The 13,056-nt window shown below is 40.7% G+C and overlaps 1 pseudogene across 1 annotated transcript; it reads left to right on the plus strand.

Annotated features, from left to right (window-relative positions):
• The first annotated feature begins 7,662 nt into the window (after positions 1 to 7,662).
• Positions 7,663 to 8,621, plus strand: LOC308528446 (eukaryotic translation initiation factor 2 subunit 3-like; annotated as a pseudogene). Its single transcript has one exon. The product of its transcript is annotated as a eukaryotic translation initiation factor 2 subunit 3-like (transcript).
• Positions 8,622 to 13,056: the final 4,435 nt, after the last annotated feature.

The following is a 13,056-nucleotide window of genomic DNA, read 5'->3' on the forward strand; positions in this document are numbered from 1 at the left end:
ATTGAATATGATGTTAGCTATAGCTTTTTCATTTTTAGAATATATGTCTGTCTTTCTGTCAATTCCACAGTTTTGATTACTGTAGCTTTGTAGTATGTTTTGAAATTGGGAGGTGTGAATATTCCAACTTTGTTTTTCTTTTTCAAAATTCCTTTTGCTCTGTCTCAAATTTGTCCCTTGCAATTCCATATAAATTTCTGCCAAAAAGAAAGAAAGAAAGAAAGAAAGAAAGAAAGAAAGAAAGAAAGAAGCCATTGAGCTTTCCATAGGGATTGCATTGGATATGCAGATCACTTTGGGTACTATTGCCATCTTGAAAATATCATGAACGCAGAATGTCATTCCATTCATTTAGGTCTACATTAATTCCAGTAATATTTTGTAGTTTTCAGTGTATAAGTATTGCAACTACTTGGTTGAATTAATTCCTAAATATTTTATTCTTATTGAAGCTATTTTTTTAAAAATATATTTTATTGATTTTTTTACAGAGAGGAAGGTAGAGGAATAGAGAGTTAGAAACATCGACGCGAGAGAAACATCAATCAGCTGCCTCCCGCAGATCTCCCACTCGGGATGCGCCCGCAACCCAGGCACATGCCCCCGACCCACATGCCCCCGACCGGAATCGAACCCGGGACCCTTCAGTCCACAGGCAGACGCTCTATCCACTGAGCCAAACCGGTTTCGGCCTTATTGAAGCTATTGAAAATTGAATTGAGGCGCTGGCCGGATAGCTAGAGTGTTGTCTTCATACCCAAAGGGCACATCCAGGAATTAACCAATGAATGCATAATTAAGTAGAACAACAACCCCCCCCCCCACACACACACACACACACACAAGCGCGCGCGCCCTTTCGGATGATGATTCCTCGGGAGCAGTCTCTCCGCTACCCCTCGCCTGCAGGCTCCCTTGCTGAAGGCGGCAGCTAGAGCCTGGGCAAGTGCGATTTCCAGGTCCGCAGGCCTCCCGCTCCGCCCCGCCGCCCCGCCTCCCCGCCTCCCCGGAGTGGCTCGCGGGCCCCGCCCAGAGCCCGCCCAGCGCGCCAGGCGCGCGCACGCAGCGCCCTGCCCTCTCCTGGGCGGGACCCAGAAGTCTGAGCGGCTGGGCCAGGGTGTCAAAAGTGCTGGCTGAGGCACTGGGCGGACTGTGTCTGTTTAAAAATAAAAGACGCACGGAAGGTGGGGAAAAATAAAAGGGAAACAGAAAGGAAACAAAGGGAGGAGTTTTCGGTAAGTTTAAGGTATAAGGGGGAGGGGGAGGGGAGGGAGGCGCGGGGCTTTTCCACGCTAACGGCGAACCAGACCTGGAGGATGTAAACGGCTCTGGATGTAAGCATCAGACCATCTTTTGTTTCTCACAATTAATTACACCTTTTGTTTCTCACAATCCATAACAGCTGGGGAAGAGACAATGGGAAGGACGGTAGCAAATTCACCTCTTGGCGTTACCATAGGATTGCATTTATACCAAGAAGGTATAAACTTATCTAAGAAGAAACTGAGCCTGAAGTGAAAAAGAAAAAAAAAAATCCGCTTCAGTGGGTCAACTGGGAGCCCGTGGGCCAGCAGAGCCGGCCTGGGCCCTGCCACCTCCGGGCACGGAAACTGGCTGAGGGTCCTGGGTCCGGCTGGGGGCAGCAGCTCCTCTGGGTCTCAAACATCTGGTTAAGCGATAATAAGTAATAAGCATGAGGAAGGATGTGTTGCTTGGCCTCTCTCCTAGCTCTCAGGGATGGCGAGAATCCTTGGCATTCCTTGGCTTGTAGAGGCATCACTGCAATCTCTGACGCCATCTTCATATGGCATTCTCCTCTGGGTCTCCGTGGTCAAATCCCTCCCTCCTTTCTCCAGTACCTACATTGGTTATTAGATTTAGATCCCACTATAAATCCAGAATAATCCCATGCTGAGATCCTGAATTGAATTGCATCTGCAAAGACCCTATTTTAAAATAAGTTTACACTCATAGGTGCTGGAGGTTCGGACTTGGACACATCTTTTTGGGAGGCAGTATTCAACTTAATACACTGCCTAATTCATTGCTTTCCCCCCCCCCCCCCAAGACCCCAGAGAAGAAAAAAGTACACCAGGGATAGATTTTTCAAAGATGAGCCCCAAAGCCAAAAACTCTTGCAAGATCAGTCTATGGCATCCAGAATCCCTAGTGAATAAAATTGGAGCGATGACTGGATATGAATTTTTAGAGCAAGCCAAAGAGAATAAGAGTTTGACTTTTGTGGCCATCAGGAAAAATCTGGACAAGATTTCTCTCCCACAGACTGGGGCGAGGACACTAACAGGAATGATCTCTTAATGGGACCAGGTGGATTAAGGAAGGTAAATTGGCGTGCAAGATTAACCCAGACTGATAGAGGAAAAAAGTAGAGTAGAGTGGGGCTGTCTTCTTTAAGGACCATTTTATGGTGCATTTAGACACAGTTACAGAACACAATCGTGGCTCAATGTCATTAAAGAATATTAGCATTACCTCTTATTTTTCCAATCACCTTCATAAACAATATCTCAATGAATTGTTGCAAACCCCGCCCCCCCCCCATAAGGCATTGCTATTCCACCTTTAAAATCAAGAAATAGAGACTCTGAGGTTTCACACAATTTGCTGAAGGCATGAGAATCCTCCAGGTCTTCAATAGTGATACAGAGATTGACAACACAAGTTTCCCCAATAACTGCTATTATTCTACTCGTGTTATAAACCTGGGCGCTGAGGCTTTGGGAGGTGCTGTAAGTAGCCCAACCACACACATCTAGTGAATGGTGGAGCCAGTATTTGATGCTAGTTCTGTCCAGGAACTCATAGACGATGACCATTAAAGAGAGTTGAGGAATAAAGGAAATGTTCGATGTTAAGGGAGTGAATATAATCTACAATAGAATTAAATTCATGTCATAGTGTGGTACTCTATTATAGTTTTGCTATTCAATATGGAACTTGGGAATTCTCAGATTCAATCTTCATAAAAGGGCAATCTGTAGGATTCTTGTAGTGAAAGACATGTTTTATATTTTGACTGTATTAATGTTAATATCTTGCCTCTGATATTTTTCTATAGTTTTGCAAGATGTTACCATTGGAGTAAATTGGATAAAGGGTACCCAGGGTCTGTCTGTATTGTTTCCTAGAATTACATATGAATCTATTAAGTCTCTCAAAATAAAAAGCTTAATGAAAAGATAATATAACAAAATATACTTTGAATATTCTAAAAAGTTGATCAATGCTTTCTTTGGGTGATTATCAATGGTTAAGTTTTTTTCTTGTGATTTGTATATATCTTAAATTTTTACACAGGAATTACTTGTGTAGTAAAAAAAAAAAAAAGTATGATGTATGAGAAAGAATAATCCTGAAATCCAATCACACCATTTGAAATACATTGATAACTCTGCTTTATTATATACAAACTAGAGGCCCAGTGTATGAAATTTGTGCACAGGCAGGGTCTCTAGGCCTGACCAGTGATCAGGGACAATCAGATTCCCTACCTCCCCACCTCCCCGCCTCCTCCTTTCCTCACTCCCTCAGCAACCTCGCTGCCACCTCCGCTGATCACCCGCCATGTTCTGTGCCACCCCCTGGTGATCAGCACGTATCATAGTGAATGATCAAACTCCCGGTCTCCTGGTCAAATTCCCAAGGGGACACTTTGCATATTACCCTTACATATATATATAGACTAGAGGCCCAGTGCATGCCCCCTCTCACAGTCTGGGAGCCCTCAGGGGCAGGAGGTGGCCCGGCCATCAGGGGAAGGTGACGCCCCCATCACACCTCTGCTGCTGCCACTATCAGCAGTGCAAACCTTGGCCGGCCCTGGTTACCTGAGCCTCAGGTGGCCCTGGGTGGCTGGGCAGACTGCATTAGAGGCTTGCCTGCACCTCGGACCGACCCTGGGTGGCTGGGGGGCTGAGGGCAAGTCTGGCCGCACTGTGCACGTGCCGCCCACCCCCTGGCTGGGCTGAAAGGACTGTGGGACTCCGGAGGGGCTGAGGGGACTGGGCGCCGCCATCTTGTGGCTATGGGCGCCACCATCTTTGTGATGGCATGATGGTCAATTTGCATATTCCCTCTGTATTAGATAGGATTATTAAGCATTAAGATATTATGTGGCAGCCTTTAGAGATCATTGCATTGGAGTTTAATGTAAATTAAACACTGCTGACTACCATTGTGTCTAAATAGCCAAAATATAGATTAGCTGAGCCTGACATCTGGCATTGTACTTAGTTATCATATGCTATTTCCTTAATAAGCATTTCCAACTCCCCACTTGACCCCTAACCCAACCACATTCCTTCATAGAATTACATAGCCTTAACTACTGGAAAATACCTGTCATTTAACATTAGTTTCAATTGCTGGGTTCAGCCTTCAGTCGCAGGCTATTCGTAGGTTTACTGAATTACTGCCAAGTATTCATGGACAGGAAAAGAGATGATTCAACTTCTTTTTTTCTTCTCATAAGAAATTCATTTTTATTTTTTTTTATTTTTTATTTTTTTGGTAAATCTTTATTGTTCAGATTATTACATTTGTTCCTCTTTTTTTCCCCCCATAGCTCCCCTACACCCAGTTCCCACCCCACCCTCTGCCCTTATCCCCCCACTGTCCTCATCCCTAGGTGCACAATTTTTGTCCAGTCTCTTCCTGCATCTCCCACACCCCTTTCCCCACCAAGAATAGTGAGTCCATTCCCTTTCTATGTCCCTGATTCTATTATCATCACCAGTTCATTCTGTTCATCAGATTATTTATTCACTTGATTCTTAGATTCACTTGTTGATAGATGCATATTTGTTGTTCATAATTAGTATCTTTACCTTTTTCTTCTTCTTCCTCTTCTTAAAGGATACCTTTCAGCATTTCATATAATACTGGGTTGGTGGTGATGAACTCCTTTAGCTTTTCCTTATCTGTGAAGCTCTTTATCTGACCTTCAATTCTGAATGATAGCTTTACTGGATAAAGTAATCTTGGTTGTAGGTTCTTGGCATTCATCACTTGGAATATTTCTTGCCACTCCCTTCTGGCCTGCAAAGTTTCTGTTGAGAAATCAGCTGACAGTCATATGGGTATTCCCTTGTAGGTAACTGAGTTTCTTTCTCTTGCTGCTTTTAAGATTCTCTCTTTGTCTTTTGCTCTTGGCATTTTAATTATGATGTGTCTTGGTGTGATCCTCTTTGGATTCCTTTTGTTTGGGGTTCTCTGCGCTTCCTGGACTTGTAAGTCTATTTCTTTCACCAGGTAGGGGAATTTTTCTGTCATTATTTCTTCAAATAGGTTTTCAATATCTTGCTCTCTCTCATCTTCTGGCACCCCTATAATTCTGATGTTGGTACGCTTGAAGCTGTCCCAGAGGCTCCTTACACTATCTTTGTATTTTCGGATTCTTTTTTCATTTTGCTTTTCTGGTTGGGTGTTTTTTGCTTCTTTGCATTTCAAATCTTTGCCTTGATTCTTGAGCTCCTCTGGTCTGCTGTTGGGAGCCTGTATAATATTCGTTATTTCAGTCCGTGTATGCTTAATTTCTAGTTGGTTCTTTATCATAACATCGAGGGTCTCATTAGATTTCTTGAGGATCTCAATAACTTTATCAGCGGCTTCTAGACAGTTCTTGAGAGACCTTAAAAGTGTGGTTCTGAATTCAATATCCTCCATTGACAGTTTTGTCCTGTTTCTTTGACTCCGCATTTTTTATGCTTTCTTGGTGCACCCCCTAGTGGTCTTTGTGCGCAGTCTTGTTGTAGTTAAGCCTTGATTGTTGTAGTTAATACTAGGGGGATTTGACCTCCAGGCCAACTGGCTGTGAGAATCAGCTGTGTCTGCAGTGGGAAAACTTCTGTCCTCTAGGGAGGTGCTAATCTAGCCTTTGCCTGAGGCTATCTGGCAAATGGCTCTGTGCAGGGCTTGGGTGGGGTGGGTCACACGGGATCAACAGAGCAGGTGGAGGGAGCAGTTATGGCTGCTCTCAGTCCCGTCCCCAGAGGCTCTGCCTCTTAGAGGCCCAGCAACCACTGCAAACCTCGGAGAGAAAGCTGCCCTTGTGTTCTGACCAATGACAGACAGTCCCGCTTCTCCCGTTTGAGTCTGGGTCCCTAGAGACTCGCCCAGAACTGGAGCTCAGAATCTGAGCCTCCCTCCCAATTGGAAACAACAACCGCGCCCTCCGCCGCCAGCCCGCTCTGCGCGCACCTCCGCACCTTTGTATTTTCCGCACTGCGCCTCCTCTGAGTCTCGTATGCTGTTCTCTTTCCTTCTAGTTGAAGAATTTCCCCTCAGCCAGTCTTCCTGTGGTTCTGGGCGATGTCCGTTCCGTCTTTTAGTTGTATTTGTGAAGTGGTTGTTCGAGGCAGCTAACTCCGGTGTTTACCTATGCCGCCATCTTGGTTTTCTCCCCCATTGGTATTTTAATGGTGAGTGCATTGAATGTATAGATTGCTGTGGGTAATATGGAAATTTTAATGATGTTGATTCTACCAATTCGTGAACATGGTATGTTCTTCCATTGTTTATGTCTTCCTCTATCTCTTTTTTCAGTGTCCTGTAGTTTTCCGAGTATAGGTCTTTTACCTCCTTAGTTAAGTTTATTCCCAGGTATCTTTTTTTTTTTTGGTGCGATAGTAAATGGGATTGCTTTTTTAGTCTCTCTTTCTGTAAGTTCACTATTGGTGTATAGAAATACCATAGATTTCTTGGTGTTAATTTTGTATCCCGCTACGTTGCCGAATTCATTTATTAAGTCTAATAATTTTTTGATGGAGTCTTTAGGATTTTCTATGTACAGTATCATGTCATCTGTGAATAAGGACAGTTTTACTTCTTCTTTTCCAATTTGGATGCCTTTTAATTCTTCTTCTTGTCTAATCACAATGTCTAGTATTTCCAGTACTATGTCGAACAGGAATGGTGAGAGTGGGCATCCCTGTCTTGTTCCTGTTCTTAGGGGAAATGGTTTTACTGTTTGCCCATTGAGTATGTTGTTGGCTGTGGGTTTGTCATATATGGCTTTTATTATGTTGAGGTATGATCCTTCTATTCCCACCTTGCTGAAAGTTTTTATCAAGAAAGGGTATTGGATTTTGTCAAATGCTTTTTCTGCATCAATTGATATGACTGTGTGGTTTTTTTCTCTCAATTTGTTATGTGATGTATCACGTTTATTGATTTGCAGATATTGTACCATCCTTGCATCCCCGGGATAAATCCTACCTGGTCTTGGTGTATGATCTTTCTGATGTATTGCTGGATCCAATTTGCTAGAATTTTGTTAAGGATTTTGGCATCTATGTTCATGAGAGATATTGGCCTGTAATTCTCTTACATTGTGTTGTCTTTATCTGGTTTTAGTATTAGGGTGATGCTGGCTTCATAGAATGAGCTTGGAAGTGTTCTTTCCTCTTGAATTTTTTTAGTTCTTCCTAGAATGTTTGATAAAACTCCCCTGTGAAGCCATCTGGCCCCGGGCTTTTGTTTGCTGGAAGCTTTTTGATGACTGCTTCAATTTCTTCCATAGTTATCAGGCTATTGAGATTTTCAGATTCTTCCTGATTCAGCTTTGGAAGGTTGTATTTTTCTAGGAATATGTCCACTGGCCACAATGTTTTGATGGCTACTCTGCTGGACAGTGTAGCAGCAATGGATGCAGCTCTTCTGTTGACAGCTGGTAGTGAGTCTTATCCTCAGCCTCAGACTTCTGCACACCTGACTGCTATAGACATCATGAAACTGAAGCATATTTTAATTCTTGTAAATAAAATTCTTTGGTTAAAAAAAAAAAAGCCAAGCGAAGAACAGTATGAACAGATCCTTGCATTCTATGATTCCAATTTCTGCTCAGCTGAAATACAACATTGAAGTTGCCTGTGAGTACATAGTAAAGAAAATTCTAGTGCCCCCAAGAGACTTTACTTCAGAACCCCCACTTATTGTTATTAGGTCTTTTGATATCAACAAACCTGGCTGTGAAGTCGATGACCTTAAGGGGGGTGTAGCTGGTGGTGGTATTCTAAAAGGAATGCTAAAGGTGGGCCAGGAGTTAGAAGTCAGACCTGGTATTGTTTCCAAAGATAGGGAAGGAAAATTCATGTATAGTTTGATCTTTTCCAAAACTGTATCACTGTTTGGGTAATATGATGATCTTCAGTATGGTGCTCCAGGAAGTCTTATTGAAGTAGGACTAAAAATTGGCCCCACTTTGTTCTGGGCTGACAGAATGGTGAAGCAGGTACTTGATGCAGTTGATGCTTTACCTGAGATTTTCACAGAATTGGAACCCTCCTATTTCCTGCTTAGAAGGCTCCTAGGTGCATGCACTGAAGGAGACCAGAAAGCAGCTAAGGTGCAGAAGTTGTGAAAAAGAGTGAAGTGCTCATGGTGAACATAATGTTCCTGTCAACAGGAAGAAGAGCTAGGTGCAGTCGAGGCTGACTTGGGCAAAATCGTTTTGTCTAATCCTGTGTGCACAGAAGTAGGAGAAAAACTTGCCCTTCGCAGAAGAGTTGAGAAAACACTGGTGTTTAATTGGTTGGGGTCAAATAAGAAGAAGAATGACAGGCCAACCATCATTCCTCTTATTATTTCAATTTGATGACTGAAGAATTCCAGTTAAAAAATACATTTCATAAAGTCAGATTTTCTCTTAACAACCTAGGTATATATTTTCAAAGCAATACCGGGGAATGAATTTCACAGCTATTACCTTAGCAGTAGCTGTTATTCTCATTTTTTGGTGGTGAACATTTCATCTCTAGTACTAAAATAGGGTGGAGCATAATTGCAAAAGTTGGCATAATGTTGGATTGAATTCACATTTCAGCATAAAGGAATTATTTCCAAGTAATGTCTAATTTACATATCAATGCAGGCTTGAATGACACTGTTTGCTATCACCAGCCTTGCTGTAGCACACATACCGCCAAACCTGTTGGAAAGAAAGTTTTTCTTCTTATTTTCATGATTCATCTTTGAGTGGCTCCAGGCTTGAAAGGATTGTTATACCAGTAAAAGTTTGAAGACACAAATTCTTAAAGACCGGTCTCCCTTTGCCTCATATTTTATGTTGCTTTATCTTTGCAGTGTTGAGTGAAAAGAAAGTAATAGGTTCAAATAAAATGATCCTTTAGAGCAAAAATAAAAATAAAAAATCAACCCTTATTAATCAACAGCAAAAAGTACCAAAACAATCTCATGTATTATTAGATAACTTTCTTTCTGCCCTGAATCTTTTTTTCTCTGCTGGCTCGATGTCTAATATATATATATTTAATATATATTATCTATAACATATATATATATTTTTTTTTTGAGTCAGGATTGTTTGTTCTTGCCGTTTACCAGTTATGAAGACCTGTCTGCATACTGGCAACAGTGACTCATACGTCCCTGGGTTAATGAGGCAAAAACATAGAACAGAGAAGCCCAGAATGGCCCTGGGACAAATGGCAGCTCTGTGAGAAGCTGCTCTGGGCTTTCTTCTTCTGCCAGCGTCTCTGCTCTGTATTTTTTTTTTTTAATCTCTTCTCCTTCCAGAAGAATTTCTTTCTAATTCCACACATTATGTTATCAGTAGATGACATTTTAGATACTGTTGGCTCTGGATATGATGTGTTTTGGGTTTAGATTATACGTTTCAAGCTACCTTGTTCAGATAAACCAGGGATCATCTTTTCACAGCAAGCCTAAGCGTGCCCCAGGCATGCTCACGGCAGCCATACTGTGCGTATCAGACTGTCCTTGCCTCCCCTTTCTGAAATAGCCTGCAATTGCAGTCACTTAACAGAGCAGGCTCCATCAGTGCCACCAGCAGAACCAGGCGATCATGGAATCTTTCTTCCTCGTTTGCACTTAGAGAATACTCAGAGAGAAGACAACAGAGCCCATTTTGAGATGGTTATGCATGTAGTTGAATTGATCTTCTCCCCAGTAGCTTTCAATAATTATTGTAATTTTCACTTCTTCCTAGAAACCTGTCACTTTAGAGATTTATATTTTGGTGAAATTTCCAGTTTCTAGTCATACACCGGTAGCTACTACCGGTATACGACTAGAAATTATGTGTTGCTCTTTCTGTTCTTGGCATAATCATTTGCTTTTTAAACTCTGTTTTATTAAGAGCCCTTAGAGATAATAAAAAGGGTTGGCTATTTTATCCACTCCAAAGGGTAGAATTCTGGATTCTACCCTTTGATCAAGTTAAATTAATACAAGAAAGCTACATATATGGATGTATTAAGAGCTTCTACTGAAAACAGGAAATGAAATGAATGCAGTGTTATTATAGATGATTGAATTGATAATAGTTTGATCAATAAGTCAATATGGGCACAAGTAACAATTATTTTTAGAACTCAATGTAATTTCTTTTTTTAATTAAAGTTATAGTTGGCATGCAATAATATATTAGTTCCAGGTGTACATAATGATTTGACATTTATATTTTTTAACAATGCAATCACCACAATGTCGGTAACCATCTATATCCATACAAAGTTGTTATAATATCGGCTATTTTCCTTATGCTGTACATTATATCCTATGACTTTTATAACTGGAGGTTTGTACCTCATGTTCCCCCCTCTTACCCCTCCCCCAACACCCTCCCTTCTGGTAACCATCAGTTTGTTCTCTGATGACTCTGTTTCTGTTTTGTTTTATCTGTTCTTTTTTTTTTTAGATTCCACGTATAAATGAAATAGTATCTGTGTTTTTCTGCTTGGCTTATTTCATTTAGCATAATACTGTGTAGGTCCATCTATGTCACAAATGGCAATATTTCATTCTTTTTTTTTGAATGAATAGTATTTCATTTTATATCACATCTTTATCATTCATCTATTGATGGGACATCAAAATTGCTTCCATATCTTAGCTATTGTAAATAATGCTGCAATGAAATAGGGGTACATATACCTTGTCTAATTAGTGTTTGTGTTTTCTCAAATACCCAGAAGTGGAATTTCTCGGTCATATGCTAGTGACAAGTAACAATTTGTGTCCTTATTTTAAGCCCTTCCCAGGATTGATGTCACTGATCACACACACACTCAGAAGTGGATGATGTATGGTTACTGTCAGGACATCTGTCATCTGTTTTGACTGTCCGGCAGCAGAACCATTTTTTATGTTTGCTGAATCCCTAATCTTATACATATAAATGTTTGGTTTGTATGACAGAAGCTAAAAATGACAGATACTTAGTTTCCTCTTTTGCAGCTAAGGCATAGACATGTGATCTAGGCTCTACCAATCAGAGGCGGACCTATAGGATTCAACACGACACTAGCTCTGCAGGTGGAAGTGGCAGTATCTGCAGCACTAGTGGGAAAAGTTTCTCTCCAGGCCAATTCTAAAGCACCCTTCAGTGCATTTTTCCTAGTAGTTTAGCCTGGAGCCTGTATCTCTACCCATCATGGCGGATCCTGTGAGCTATCCAATATCTGTTTAGTAAATTACATTTTTGCCTAACTCAACTGCAGATGGCATCTGTTTCTTGCATGTGAGCATCCAGACTGACAGCGATTTCTTATACACTTTACTTAGGGATTTATAGTAATCCCTAAGTAATTTCTAGTAATGAGCACTACAACATTTGTCATACTTTCCTTTTTTCCCCACTTACAGATAGAAATCTCAGAATCAAATATGGAATTGGATCATAGTACAGAGAATAGCTCTTACAATTAGCATAATTCGCTAATTTACCTTTGTTCCTTTTCCCCTGTTTTTTTTTTTTAAATTCATTTTATTTGTATTGTTATGCCATTGGTTTTAAGCAGCCTATCAGGAAACTCTATGGGTCTTTTCGGGCCCACATGGGTTCCTCAAATTCTCGTTCCTTCCTTGTGGCCAGGCCCTAGGTCTCGGTCTTCTTCCCTTGTCCTTGTGGCTGTGGTTACCCTTTATTTTCCTCCACACACCAGGCAAAGGGAAGTGACATAGTCTCTCCAGGCCCTCACTCTCATCTCTGACTCCTAATAAAAGCTCATTGAAGGATTTTCCAGTTTATAATGATAGGAAAGGCTGCAGCAAAATGGAAGTAGCCATGTCTCTATAATCTGTCAATTTTGTGTGCCTGATGTATGATTATTTCTGAGGTAGTCAATCAAAGTGCTGTTAAGACTCTGTCTCCTTTTAAATTGTCAAGACTCATTGAACTTCCTCCTACTCTAGTACACTTAAATTTAAAATATTGTGAAATAATACAAAAAATGTAATGCTCAACTCTTTTCAATTTTTAAAAAAATCAAAATTGAATTGGCTAGTTTACATCACGGAAAACTGATGATTTTATAGCATTGGGTCTTTCTTTCCATGAAGACTTCTCCATTTATTTAGGCTTTCTTTAATGCTTTCAATAATCTCTCCCCAACCCCGCATGAATCTATTGTACATTTTTTTCTAAGCTTTTCCCCTAGAGATCTTGTTTTGTTGCTATCATAAATAGGATCTTTTAAAAATGGGGACATTAATAATAGTGTCAACAATAAAAAATAAAGTGAAAAATAAAACAAAACTATATATCTAAATGTTTATTGATTGCATATAGGAAGATAATCGATTTTTTAAAAATATATTTTATTGATTTTTTTTTACAGAGAGAAAGGGAGAGGGATAGAGAGTTAGAAACATCGATAAGAGAGAAACATCCATCAGCTGCCTCCTGCACACCCCCTACTGGGGATGTGCCTGCAACCAAGGTACATGCCCTTGACTGGAATCGATCCTGGGACCCTTCGGTCCGCAGGCCGACGCTCTATCCACTGAGCCAAACCAGTCAGGGTGATAATAGATTTTTTAAAATATTAATCATGTATCTGGTACACTTGCTGAACTAACATAGTAGTTCTAATGACTTCTTTTCAAGTCTAATATGGAGTTTCTATTTAAACATTTCCTCTGTTAATAATTTTGATTGTATTTTTAATTTTTTATTGGAAAAGGAAAGATTATTTTATTATCATTTTAATTGCAGCTATACCCATTTCTTCCCCTCCCCCATTCGCCCACCTTCACACTGTCCCCAACCCCTGC

This window comes from Myotis nattereri (assembly GCF_964212035.1).
Source record: "Myotis nattereri genome assembly, chromosome: 12".
In the NCBI taxonomy this organism is placed as follows: Eukaryota; Metazoa; Chordata; class Mammalia; order Chiroptera; family Vespertilionidae; genus Myotis; species Myotis nattereri.